The 13,136-nt window shown below is 39.7% G+C and overlaps 1 long non-coding RNA gene across 2 annotated transcripts in view; it reads left to right on the top strand.

Annotated features, from left to right (window-relative positions):
* Window positions 1-13,136, top strand: part of LOC102200164 (uncharacterized) — a 36,653-nt gene that overhangs the window by 15,692 nt on the left and 7,825 nt on the right. For both annotated transcript variants that reach the window (XR_312146.1, XR_312145.1), the window contains exon 2: window positions 4,103-4,339. This is a non-coding gene — a long non-coding RNA (uncharacterized LOC102200164). The remainder of the gene's footprint in view (window positions 1-4,102; window positions 4,340-13,136) is intronic.

Here is a 13,136-nt window from a genome sequence, read left to right as displayed (position 1 = left end):
CTCTTATTCTCGCCTTTTCCCTTTCATTTTTTTCCCCCGCTTGGCAACTGTCACACAGAAAGCTTTGAAGTGGGTGTAAATAAGAAGACATGCATGCTTAATGAGCACGAGTAAAAATGGCTTAATACTTGTTTTCGCGATGTAGCTCTGCTTACCGAACTGAACGTCGAGGCAGCGTGACTGCTTAATTAAGCTGCCTGTTAACACAAAGAGGCCAACAGTGACATTTGCTGTGGTGACGGTCACATCATATCTGATTAACTTCAAGTTGTCGTTTGAAAAAGTCCCAAACATCTGCAACTAAACGCTTATTTTCACCTCCCGATCTCACTTGTAAAACTAAATATCCTACTGTGACTTGCTGAGCAGATGTAATGAGCCGAGATCAAATACTGAAAGTCATTCACAGACGCTGATATGTGAAAGGGCCAGAGAGTGAAAAGGAGAAAGGAAAAAAACAAGAAGTGAGGAATGGTCTTCTGCTTTCAGATTTACAGCCGCGGGGTCACCAGTAGAGTCGGAGCTGGAGCAGAGTGGTGCAGAACTCGCCTCCTCCTCCTTCCCTGCCTCCCTCCCTCCTGGCCTCCTTAGCCTCCTATGCTCACACCCAATTTTTTGGCTCTTTGTTACTGTATATAGGTCACACTGTGATCGTGTGTATATACAGGTGAATTTATTCTCCTTCCCAGCAAGCATATGGAAAGAGGTACTCAAAACATTTCCTAGAAGTAACTGAACAGAAGAACAATGCTGCATTTGAAGCAAAGGTCATGCCTTCGTGTGTTTTAGAGGAGAACTCATTCTGAACAGATCCTCACTGTAAAAAATCAAAATAATGCATTCATTGTGTCATGTATAGATTTTTATTTGAGTGTTTACGTTAAAGTAAAACGTGTTTTATGAGCTACTTTTATGTTTTTTTTATGTAAAACTCTTTATTTTAACTTCTCGCCACACACCTACAGCACTAGGAACATTTCTAGAATTCTAACGACATCTGTGTGCATGTATGCATGCGAGTGTCAACTCGGCTAAGCTCAGCTATGTTGTCATCATTTAAAGAATTTATACAGTACATTTAAGGAATCATCCCAAGCGGTGCATGTCTTTTATTTGCAGAGAAGGAGCGACGGTTATAAAGCAATATTACATTTTTTCCATGTCTTTGTTCTTGGCACAACAAACAGCAACGCTGCAGTGAGTCAATTTTATCATCGCAAATATGTGATAAGAATAATATGAGCAATAGCGCTTATTTTTTTAAATAGATTAAACAGGACAGTTTTCCATCGCTTCTCACAGCCTCTGTAACAAAATGTAATGCTTGAGCGTGCGTGTGAATAAAAGTGCGTTTGCCCCCACTAGCTTACCTGAGCTCCCCGTGAAAAGCGAACACAATCTCAGCCTGAGCAGAAAGGCAGGATGTTTTTGATGAAGCAGTGGGCTTAATTTAGGCCCAGGCATTCTCAGTATCTGTCACCTAACTCCCAGTGATCTCAACACACAGTGTAGTTGTGCGCATGTGTGTGTGTGTCGGTTTATGTTTATCCACAGAGGCAGGCTATAAATTCAAGAAATGTACACCGACATTCGGCCCCCCTATAAACTGTAATACCTCCCAAATATAAAGACAACGTCATACCCATTCCCCGTTTTATTTTGTTAGTAATAATGGAGCAAATAAAAACCGCAGCTTTACAACAGACACTACTATGATAGTGTCTCTCTGATAGGATTTTATTATGAATTATTAATACTGGCTATTAAAAAATAATCCCATTGACTCTGCCAAATGCCCCAAAATCTTGATTTCTTCTTCTAAAGAAGCTGGCTTGGTTATAGCTCCTGCTTGGCCATTAAGTAACCAAACAGGCGTAGGCATTGCCAGCAAACCAGCAAAAGCAAAAAGCAAGTGCCAGCAACCTCTGCCAAAGACTTCAGCTTGCACCCAGTGTTCTTCTCTTACTGGTACACAGAGAAATGATCTGCCTACTTCTTCGAATTGTACATTTTTCTATCCCTGTATGGATTTTTTTAAAAATTAAAAAATATTTTAAGAATGAAAACCTTTTGTTGCAAGCAGAAAGATTTAAGAGAAATTATGTAGATTCTTGTTTTTTTGAGCATGTACGTTTGCTGATATGAGCACGTGCATTTGCTCCTTCTTGGCCATTAAGTAACCAAGCAGGCGTAGGCATTGTCAGCAAACCAGCAAAACTAAAAGCCGAGCTCCTACAAACTGCCAGTGACTTTGTTTTGCACAGAGTGTTCTTCTCTTTGCTGGTACATAAATAAATTTTCTACCCTTTGAGTTTAAGACATTTTCCAGTCTGCATGGAAAATGTTCTTATTCATAATACTGACAAACCTCTGTTTTTAAGCAGCTGCATAACGTAATTATATGGATCTCCATTTTCTAGCTCTCTCTCCATCGTTGCTGGATGAGCATGTACATTTTTGAAAATCACAAAAGAGGACCTTGCGACGTCTGACCTCGAGCTTGGCGTCACTTTAATGCGGCATTAAACGAACGTGCTCCATCTCGTCAAACGACTGCACGGAGAGCTAGGAGGAGATCTCTGTGGTCGTCATGCACCCATAACGAATGGAAAGACAAGAAGACCACACAGCATCATGGTCAGATCAGGTTGTCAGAGACCATATATAAAATCTGGGTCAGGGTCCAGGCCGTAACCTCGCTCTCACTATGGCTCCGCTCTCGCTTCTCTGTACCCGATTCCACCTTCGTCCCACGACTCTATCTTTGTGTTTTCTCCCTCTTTTAGTTGAATCGCTTCACCCACTTTCCACATCCACGTCTTTATGCATTTCATTCCCTGTCTCAACCTACTCGGCCCGAGCAATCCAGGCAGGCAGGCTGTTTGTGCTGAGCTACATGGCATCTTTAGATTATATTAAATTTATTGTGAATTCATGGCAATGAACGATGCATTTAAATACAATAATGGCAAAAATCTAAATTTGTGAATTGTTGAGATAATAGTGAAACTATATTATATTATATTATATATGTATAATGCTGCATTTTTTTCTAGAAATACCAGGGCCAGAAGACAGCATGTCATTTTTAGATGTCAACTAGGGAACTGGCTTAGTACCTCTCCTGTTTCTTTCCTTTTTTTTGGGACATTTTTGATTATAACATCTGAAAGAAAAACCACAATGGTCCCTTTGTTGGAGATGAAAGTGTTTCCAGTGTTTTTAACTCTTAATGATTTCTCTGTGTTGTTTGCTTTTAGGAAGTGAAGAAGCATTTGAACCAGAAAACGGATAATTACATCAAACTTATTTATTTATTGTAAAGTAGAACAAAAGAATGAAAAAATTTTTTTTACGTGTTATTTGCTGTTTTACCCACACACGAGTTATGTTCTGAAACCACTTTTAGTACTTTGAAAAAGATACTTGAGAACAGCACCCATATTTTAAAGACATACTCTGTATTCTGAGATAAGCCTCGTGACCTTTGATATGTGATTGATGTGTTTGGACTTGTTTTGTTTACCGTAGCACACAGAAATTATACTTTCCTGCCTAGCAGGCATTTTCATCTAAGAGCTATGTGAGCTCCTCTTCATATTGCTACTGGGTCCAGTTTCTGTTTATCGGGGAACATTTCCTCACATAAATCACCCGCTCTTTAAAAATAAATCCCAAAAACATACCTTTTCTTCTATTTTGACTGTATGTGCATTAAACATATGGGATATAAATTTTAAAAATATACATTTTTGACTTTGTCTAATACATATTTTACAGAGCTAAGCTGGCTGCTAACCCTCGTTTTATAATACTGCTACTTAAACTAAATATATCAATTTCAGAATTAAGTATAGCAACTTTTAAGTCAATTCCTTGTCAGATATTATTATTAATCTTTTAATTTGTTTTGTGTACTTTTAGAAAGTTGAATAGAAAGAGCCAGAGATAAAATTTAAGAGGTGCCACATAGTTGCCTATTCTCTAAGGCAGATCTGGCAGGCCTGCAGCAGCTCTAACAGTGGCCTTGCTGCCATTAATAATGGGAAAATGGCAAACACTGTACAAATCAACTGGCATGAATCTCTGTGCTTCTCTACAGCACAGTCTCTCTGAACCTATTGTGGAGCTAACATGGCTGTCAGCAATAAGACATGATGACATTATCCTGCTTTCTTGCTGGAGGCCTCCCAGTAAGGAGTTCTTGTGAACACATCTTCCGAGTGACATGGAGACGGGCCTGCAGCCACCAGCGGAGCTGAGCTGAGCCGCTTTAGAGCCCTGCTGAGACCTGCCAGGCCCACAGCTTTCCCTGCCAGGGGCCTCGCTCGAAGTCAAAGTGAGTTACAACCCATGCTCTTGACACACACATGCTAATGCAGAAGCAAGCACCCACTATGTAGGCATGCAGGCGCACGCACAGGTGGAATACATAGAGGAATATATGTGTGCAACCATAAACCAGTACAGAGGCAAAGAAATAACACTGTACGTGCAAATATATGCACACTCATACATAATGATACCCCTCTAAAAGAGATTGTAGCTCCACTGGACCACTAGATAGACTACATTTACATACAATCACACACAATCATAAATTTGGTATTTGCAGCCTAAATAAATGATATCCCTGCTTCTACCCATGCAGTAAAGTGAGCATGTCGTCCAACAGGGGCTCTATCTGTCAGGGGTAGTTTGAGATCAAGGTCCAGCAGCTGCTGGATCAGCTGGATTGATCTGTCTGGGTAAACATGAGGACTGAAAATGAGCATGTTTGTGATTAAAGGCTTAACAGGAAGTGCGTGTGACAGTGAGAGAGAGGGAGCTTCAGTATGCTGTTTATACCCTGTACAAAAGAGAGCACTGTGTATTACCTCCATATATATGTGTGTGTGTGTTATATTGTGCTTATATCCAGCTCCATTTTAAAAAAATGTTTGGATACTGCTGGAGTCAATTTAGAGCAACATTATCCATATATTATACTGGACATTACTGGTGCAGCCCCTTAGTTCATCCTCCTTTCTTCTGATTGGCTGCCCCTCGTTAATAGAAGTCAGTGGGCGGGCGTTCTGTGCTCACAAGCCAGAACTATGTACCATTAACTGGATTGCTGCCCCTGACTGAGCCTGGTTCTGACAGAGGTTTGTTCCTGTTAAATGGGAGTTTTTCCTTCCCACTGTTGCCAAGTGCTTGTTCAGTTTAATGTTTGAATATTGGGATTTTCTCTGTTTTCTGGCCTTTACTTTACAATACATTGTGCTTCGAGGCGACGAATGTAATTTGGCAAGTTAATTCACACAACTGAAGTGAATTAAGAAAACCTCTCAAGCCACTGTAACACATTTTTGACAGAAAATCAGGAAAATCATATTGGGGCTGGTTAATGTTTTTCATCGTGACTCACCTAAAAAGAGACAGTCTTCCAGGAAATGGTTACCAAAAAATATGTTCCTAACCATAATCACGCAGTTTTGGTGCCTAAACATAACAAAACTGCAAAAGTGAAATTAAAAAACAACTTAAAGTTGTGACTCAACCTCTTCTGAGTTGTTACCAGATATCCAAAATTATACTGCGAATTACTGGAGACATCATCAACACCCCCCCCCCGGTGGAATACTCAAGGCCATTTTTTAGATACTGAGCAAATGGAGGAGAATTTACTTAAATGTGGTTGTAGCCACCTTAATTATCTTGCAAAGTGCCTTTAGATGCAGAATAAATGTGTCAGTCCCTCTGCTCATTACAGCCAAAAGACCCTATTAAGCTCTCACATGAGGGCTGACCAACAGTTTCATGCTGGCTATATATGAATGTATCTCACAGCGATAATATATCGCAAGTGCATGTGTAGCTATATGGTTTGTGTCTAATCCCAGGAATGTTGATGTGGTCCAGAGTTTAATAAATGGAGGCGTGGGTGTGGAGTAAGAGTCCCCTGGAGCAGAGTTAAGGTCTTAATGTACTAAAAAGCCTTGACCCAGACCATATACACCCACTCACAGGGACACAGCACCTTCTCTCCAGTCCAGCACATTCTTTCATACTTTGGCTACGCAGCAAAGAAATATGCACTTAGACATACACGGAGATATGCAAGCACAACATGGACGATATGACCTTAAACAACAAACATGCGCAAAATGTACCGAGTGGCTCAAACACACACACACACACACACACAAACACATCCTTGTTGACTTGTGTTGGTCGTCATTCAATGAGGAGCACATGACTTAAATCGGGTGTGGTGCATGACATCTTATCGAACAAAAGCGTCCCACAGAGAGAGCTGATGGGGGAGACTATCCCTCCCTGCTTGTCTTGTCTGTTGGGAGTCATGAGGTCTTCATCTCGTTTGCCACGCTGTGTCTCGTGGTTCAAAGTCCATAAAATGTTCAAGTTAAAAAAAAAAAAAATCCCCTGCTTTTAAAACTTTCAGCTGCGGTGCTGTGTTGTCAATAAATCAGCTGCTTTCCCTGAGGATAGCAACGTTATCTCTGGGAGGGAGAGGAAGTGCAAAACACTGCACGTTTTTCAAGAATGAAGCCTTTGAATTTCTTGTTATGTCCTATAAATGTCTCACCTTGAGGGTCTGATGTCTCGCAGTGAGAATGGAGGGCTTGTATTCTACACATTCAACCCGTCGCTTCTACATGCTTCTGCAGTCATGCAGAAATAAACTCAAGTATGTTTATCACAGAAGCTTTATTGTGTTTTGTCTCATTTAAGTGTCTTGCTGATAAACTTGTCATTTAACTGTCAAAATCATGACGGCTACCTCCATGTCAGATCTTACAGGGAATATTTCTTCATTTTCTCAAATGCATTGTAGCTCTGAACTTTTCTAACATTAACCAGCGGAGCTGAATATTAGAATGTAAATATCTATATCAGTTGGACCAGACATTACCCAGGCAGCCTCCTTGTAGAAAGTAAAGTCCAAATGAGCACATGTGTGAAAGGTTCAGGTAATTCACAGAGTGAGTTTGCATCATGTCCCGCCTCCTGCGCAGACTATCCAGTCGCCACTCTTTGCCCAAACCTAAACTGCTCAATGCATTTCAAGTGTCACTATGCATCTATCACATGTGAGAAAAGCCAACTCTGGACAATGTGCAGACCTGATTCTCTCAACATTACCTGGAATTTATGTGTAAAACTTGCTATAGTCTCATCCACCAAAGTTGCACGTCACCATTGAGTCACCAGCTTCAGTGATAAGATTGTTTATCAGAACAAATCTTTGCAACTGTTGCAACTGTTTTGGAGTCCTGTAAGTCCTGTTAATACAGGGGAAATAATGCGAGTTGCAATTGCTCAAGTGCTTCTGTGAGAGTTAAAATGGCTAAAAAATAAATAAATCAGAACTCCACAATGACAAGAGAAGTGAAAAGAGGGTTCTCAAGCTTACTCCTGAACATTCCCCTTCTCTTTCTACCTAGCTGGAAAAAGCTTGAAAAGTGTGAGCAAACTGGTGAAATCAAGCTGAGCAGGAAGGGGTAAACAGGACATTTGTGTGCATGTGTCTGTATAATCCCATCACAAGATAGTGTCGTCGAGAGCCATTGCCCCGAGGCAGCTGGCCATAGTCCATCAAGGGAACTTTAAATTAGAGTAATGCTCACTAACACAAGGTTAGACAGTTCATCTGCTGGAGAGATATGAAAAGGGGGGATTGTCTGGTGCTGTGCTGATGGCCCAGAGAAAATAGAGTGAAGAAGTTTTGAATCCCAGGCCTATACGTGGACATGGCTATTTGTAGATTGAACTGAGGCAGATGCAGACAGGGTTGGAGAGACTGAGTCCTTTGATAATCGATAATGGCCTTGACAAATGTAAGACAATGTAATATAAAAAAAAAGTGAAATAAAATAAAGTTTGTCAAATGATTTGTTCCTGGTTGAGTAAAATGCTGAATAAAGTTTGTTTAAAACTAAAACTGTCTTCTTGTCCTTGTGCACAGAATATTTACTGTATAACGTTTAATTTAAATGATCAACAGTGTTTGAACTTTTTTGTCCTCCAATCTTTAAAACAAGCCCACAAATGTATCAAATGTCCCGACGCAGCTGGGCACAGTTGCTTTTTGGCAAACGATGCCCAAACAGGAGTGAACAGTGTGTTGCTTACGGACTACTTAAACCTGTGGAATAATACGAATTTGGTGCTCTGACACTGTACATGTGGGACCAATTAAAGATAAACTACAGTGAACTGCACTGAACATCGTCAACCTTAGAAGTATAAAAATGCAAAAGGCGCATCTGAGGGAACACGTGTGCATTTTCACGTGCCGAATCCTTCCAATAAAGTTCAGATGCGTACAAGTATGATTCATTTGGCTGCTTCAAGTTCTCCATTTTAAAAAAAATGGTTACAAAATATTGTCGTTTCCGTTTACGATGAGTAATCTGCTACGATTGAAAGTGCTGAAGAACTCGTGAATGGTTTACAGCATAAAACACATGAGCTTATTTAAAGCAGGAAGCTTATCCAAGAAAGCTTGCTATCAGGCTTCAACTGCTATGTAAAATTGGGTAGTTAGGCCTCCGTTGTCTATGCAAAGTGACAGCTAAAAAAACAGTCCCCTGAGCTCTGCGGGGAGAAGAGACGTGTAAATGATCTAAGTAATCTTGTTTAGATCAGCTTTTCTGAAGATATAACTGACAAGCGCACACAAACAGGAAAAATGAGTCAGACATTCCTTGCATATGAAATGCACTCCTCTCACAAATGTTATGATAAGCTATGGTAAATGCTGCTCTTTGCTGCACTTTCACTTTACAAAAAAAAGTTCTCCTTTTTATTCTGAGAAAGAGGAATGACACAAATGCTGCAGCCGGAGATGTTCTAAAATATACCCTCTTTAACTGCAGCACTATACAGTACCTTATCTGGTATGTGTTGATATCACTATTAGTCATGTGTAAAGAATCTGTGAGTGTTTGTGAGAGTTTTGTTTCCCTAGGCAAAGTTTGGCAAACCACAAAATTCCTTTAAATCTCCCCCAACTCCACCAAATTATTAACAGCTCCAAACACAGCATATTTAAAAATGCTTTGAAATTCGAGCTTGAATAAAAGAATGAGCTCGGAAATACAAGCAGAGCGTTGGCAGGATGAATTATCATTCTGATTTTGCAGAATTTTAATAAATTCTCTCTATATTTTTATTACAGCTAATATTTTTGAGCAATAATTCACTCTCATTTGTTTAATCTTTTCATGAGCTCTCATGCCTGAACTGAGCTTTGGGAAAACACCTATCTAATGAGTTCATAGGCAAAAGTGAGGAGGGAAAAAAGCCCTTTTTACCTGCCAGTGATCCAGCACATCATATTTAAAACAAAGCAAAACAAAACAAAAACTTTAAGTGTGGGAGGCCAGTGATGTGCCCCACCCAAGTAACTACCCTTTCATAGAGTCAATGAGCCCAGCCCTGAAGCTGCATCTCCAGACTTACCAATAATTCCTAACGGCCTGACCCAGAAGCTGCATCAGGAGGCCCCGTCGCACAGCCTGTGATCCACACCCCAGAGCTGCACTGGAGGAACAGCTCACACAGCCCAGTGGGACCAGTCTTGGATGTGCAAACATGCAGGAACGCCTTATCTGTGCTGTTTTCTGACAGATACTGAACAGATACAAAGACGGCTGCAGAAAAAAAAAAAAGAAAAACAGCAAAAGCGCACCTACAGACTTTTAATATTGTTCTTCAATTCCTATATTAAAAAAACAAATAAATAAAAAATAAAGGTTACCAGTTACTAAACACAGTTACAGGGCTAAAATGTCTGCAGCAACTTGTGTGTTTATCATCGGTAAATACACACAGCTGTTAGAGTCCAGCGTAGCCAGTGAACAATGCTGGCAGCTACACACCTCCAGCACAAGGGACACATTAAGAGAAATAGTAGGAGGAACTGGCCCATACTTTGTGTGTGTGAGGGAGTGTTTAATGTATAATGTCCTCACCATGAGAGTAGGATGAAAATCTTATTGCAGGCGAATGGATTGCAAAATGTTAGTGTGAAGTGGAACAGGATCTATTTAAAGCCATGTAAGTAAATACACGCTTCTTTTATGGAATTTTCTTCTACATGAATCAATCATTGGAAAGCAGAAAATTTCACACTATTCTGTTTCATTTCTGCTTCACATATGCTCAATTCTGCTTAAAGTTCATGTCAAGTTTCAAATATCCTTTAGAATGAGGCCATTTTGCAACGTCTGTAAAGTTTTATAAGTTTTCGGTACCTGGCTAAATGTGTAAGTTAATTTCAGTGCCAAGCATGGTGGCTTCTGCTCACTGTTCCCAAACAGATGAGAAGATTTAAACCAATCTTAGGGGTTAAACTGGGCCTGTGCGATTACAAACAGCATTCGAGCACCTTCAATTATTAATGAAATCAAAAAGAAAGTTTCATACATAATATCAACCAAGTTCATTTCTCATGTCCCAAAGCCTGGAGTTCTTTCCAGCTGATGACAGATGATACTCAATCAACATATCATGAAGTAATTTCAGCCAACCAGCCGGCCTGCAGACGCTACTCACACCTTTTTTCCCTGCATTATCCCTGTCATGCATGTAGATGACATAAAGTTGCAGTCGTACTAGTAGGTGCTACAGAAGGAGAAGAGCAAAAATGAACTTGGTTTTCTTTGTTTGAAGTAGCAGGTAATTTCAAATGCAACGCTTCAAATAACTCAGCAAATATCACCAAACACAAGCTGTTTCTCTATAATTTGGCACACAATCTGTCTTCTTAGTTAACTGCACATCTGCTGCAGCTGGGGAAGAAAATGGTCATGTGTGATAACTTCACTTCAGAGATTGTGAAAGGTGTAAGAAGTGGAAGAGAGAAGGGAAAAATTAGAAATTTAAGTCAAAACTGCATCAATTTTTTTTAATTTAAAGCGTCTATGAGGTATCCTTTATCCCCATTTTTTATTTATTTAAATTAGATACTTTTATTTATTTAAATCAGATATTCTCCTGCGAGAATCATCCAATTTCTTGTTGTGAAATGTCTTAAAAAACTACAAAAAGAATAATTTGGTATCAAGCCCTTTTCTTTATCCCAGACCACAGGACATCCACGATCGGTCAGACCACAGGACAGTTTTCCGCTTCGTCTCAGTGCATCTTTAATTAGCTTCCACCCAGAGACGGCAGCAGCATTTCTGCATCTTGTTTACGTATGACTTTTCTTCATTGAATGGTTAAGTTTTGACTTGGACTTGTGAATGCAGGGAAAAAATGTGCACACTGACAATGTTTTTTAGAAGTTTTCTTTTGCTCCTGCAGAGATTTTCACTACAGACTTGTGTCTGTTTTCAGTGTGGAGATCACAGCCAGCGTTCAGTACTGATATTCAGCCTGTTCCCTTAGGTACAGAGATTTTCCAGGTCTCTGAATCCTAATGATACATGCACTGTAGATGATGAAATTCTGTATTTCTCTGGAAGTTTATCTTGAGAAATAGAAAGTATTTTACTATTGGGCTACCGTCTCAGTAATGCTGTTTTTAGAGAAGTTACACAACTTTCCAGTCTTTCACTGCACCGTTGCTCCCATCAACTGAAAAAAGTATCAGTATTTAATATGTTGTACTCTTTCCATCATTTTCTTCAGCTTTTCTTCTTTATTTAAGTTTTTTTTCTTTATAGGTTTATGTTTAATGTTTTAGCTGCTGTTACAGCAACTTCCCTCTTTTAAAAAAAATAAACTTTAAATATAGGGAACAAATCAATGCTTTCTATTTTTATTTATATTTTACTCAGCCTAACTACTTCATGGAAACAGTGTTGTGCTTGTCAAGTCCCACAGAGCGAGATGATTTTACAGAAGCAATAGAGAGGCATGTTCACCTACTGGCATGTTCCACTGCTCAACCTGTTGATCAGGCTCTTTCCAAAAGGGCCTGAATGCTTATATTACTATGAGGTGTTTCCTTTTAAAAGTGGCATGTGGTTTATCTGTCTAAAGGAAGAAATTTATTTTAAAATTTGCGTAGGATGGACAATTTTGAGGTAACGAACATGTACACACTGGCAGCACCTCAGAGGGTGAAGAAATAAAACATCCGAAATAAAACGCCCTCATAAAACCAAGATAATGATGTGGGCAAAAGGCTAAATTGACAAGACGTACTTGCTGGGGAATTAATTTCAGAGTCTTAGTGTTGCAAGAGTAAGATATCTCATGTTTCAACAGCAATCCCAATGGCCTACAGCGACACATGAACCCAACATGGAACTTAGTCACTGGTATGGCTGGCTGTGAACACACACACATACACAGGAGAACCTCCCTCTTAGCAAACCGTATTTTTTTCACAGCGGCCGTTGTGAGTAGCAGACGGTTTTGCCATCCCTCTCCCAAAATAGCCGTCCATTAGCACAGGCAGGTCAGATGGATTTGAAACATCCATGGCAAACGGCGCTGGAGTGAAGGGCGGAGGGGTCAACAAGTGTGTGACCGCCTCTTGGAGGGCTCCACAGAGATGGTTGTGGGTGGGCGTCAAATAGAGGCTTTTTTCGCAATTTTGTGACAATGAGTGCTTAACAACAAATAGGAGTGTCTAAGAAAAACTGGTAATATGTGTGTGTGTATGAATGTGTAAACAAAAGGTGGTGCATGGTTGATTTCCAATATTTGAGCATATTTATATGGAGTATTGATGTCACTTCCCTGGCGTGTACAACCTTTTGCTCATAACGCAACACAACTTTTTTCTTTTTCAAAAAAACAAAACAGAAACTAACTGGCAAAAACAGAAGTGCTGTGAGTCTGACCAAAGGATTACAGAAAATAAAACTACTGCTCCAATCAAATTTTAAAAGTGTATCAGCACAATTATTCAGAGTCATAACTGTAACATGTTTTTTTTTCCTTAAGAAAGCAACACCATTTGATCTTTTTCACGGTGCTGCTTAACTTGGCCATTTTCTATATTCATGTTTTTACCTTTACTGGTCTGGAGATTAAAGGAAATGGTGCTCTTTAAAATGTAATCTGACTGCATGTAGTGAGCGGTACAATGATAAATTACAGTATCTTTGGACAGCCTATATAAATGGTGGATAGACTGGTACTTAAAGCATTTTTTCTTTATTACAAAC

Source organism: Pundamilia nyererei, unplaced genomic scaffold, assembly GCF_000239375.1.
Source record: "Pundamilia nyererei isolate P.nyererei 1_Seehausen unplaced genomic scaffold, PunNye1.0 scaffold00234, whole genome shotgun sequence".
Lineage (NCBI taxonomy): Eukaryota > Metazoa > Chordata > Actinopteri > Cichliformes > Cichlidae > Pundamilia > Pundamilia nyererei.
This window is presented reverse-complemented; position numbering and strand designations above follow the sequence as displayed.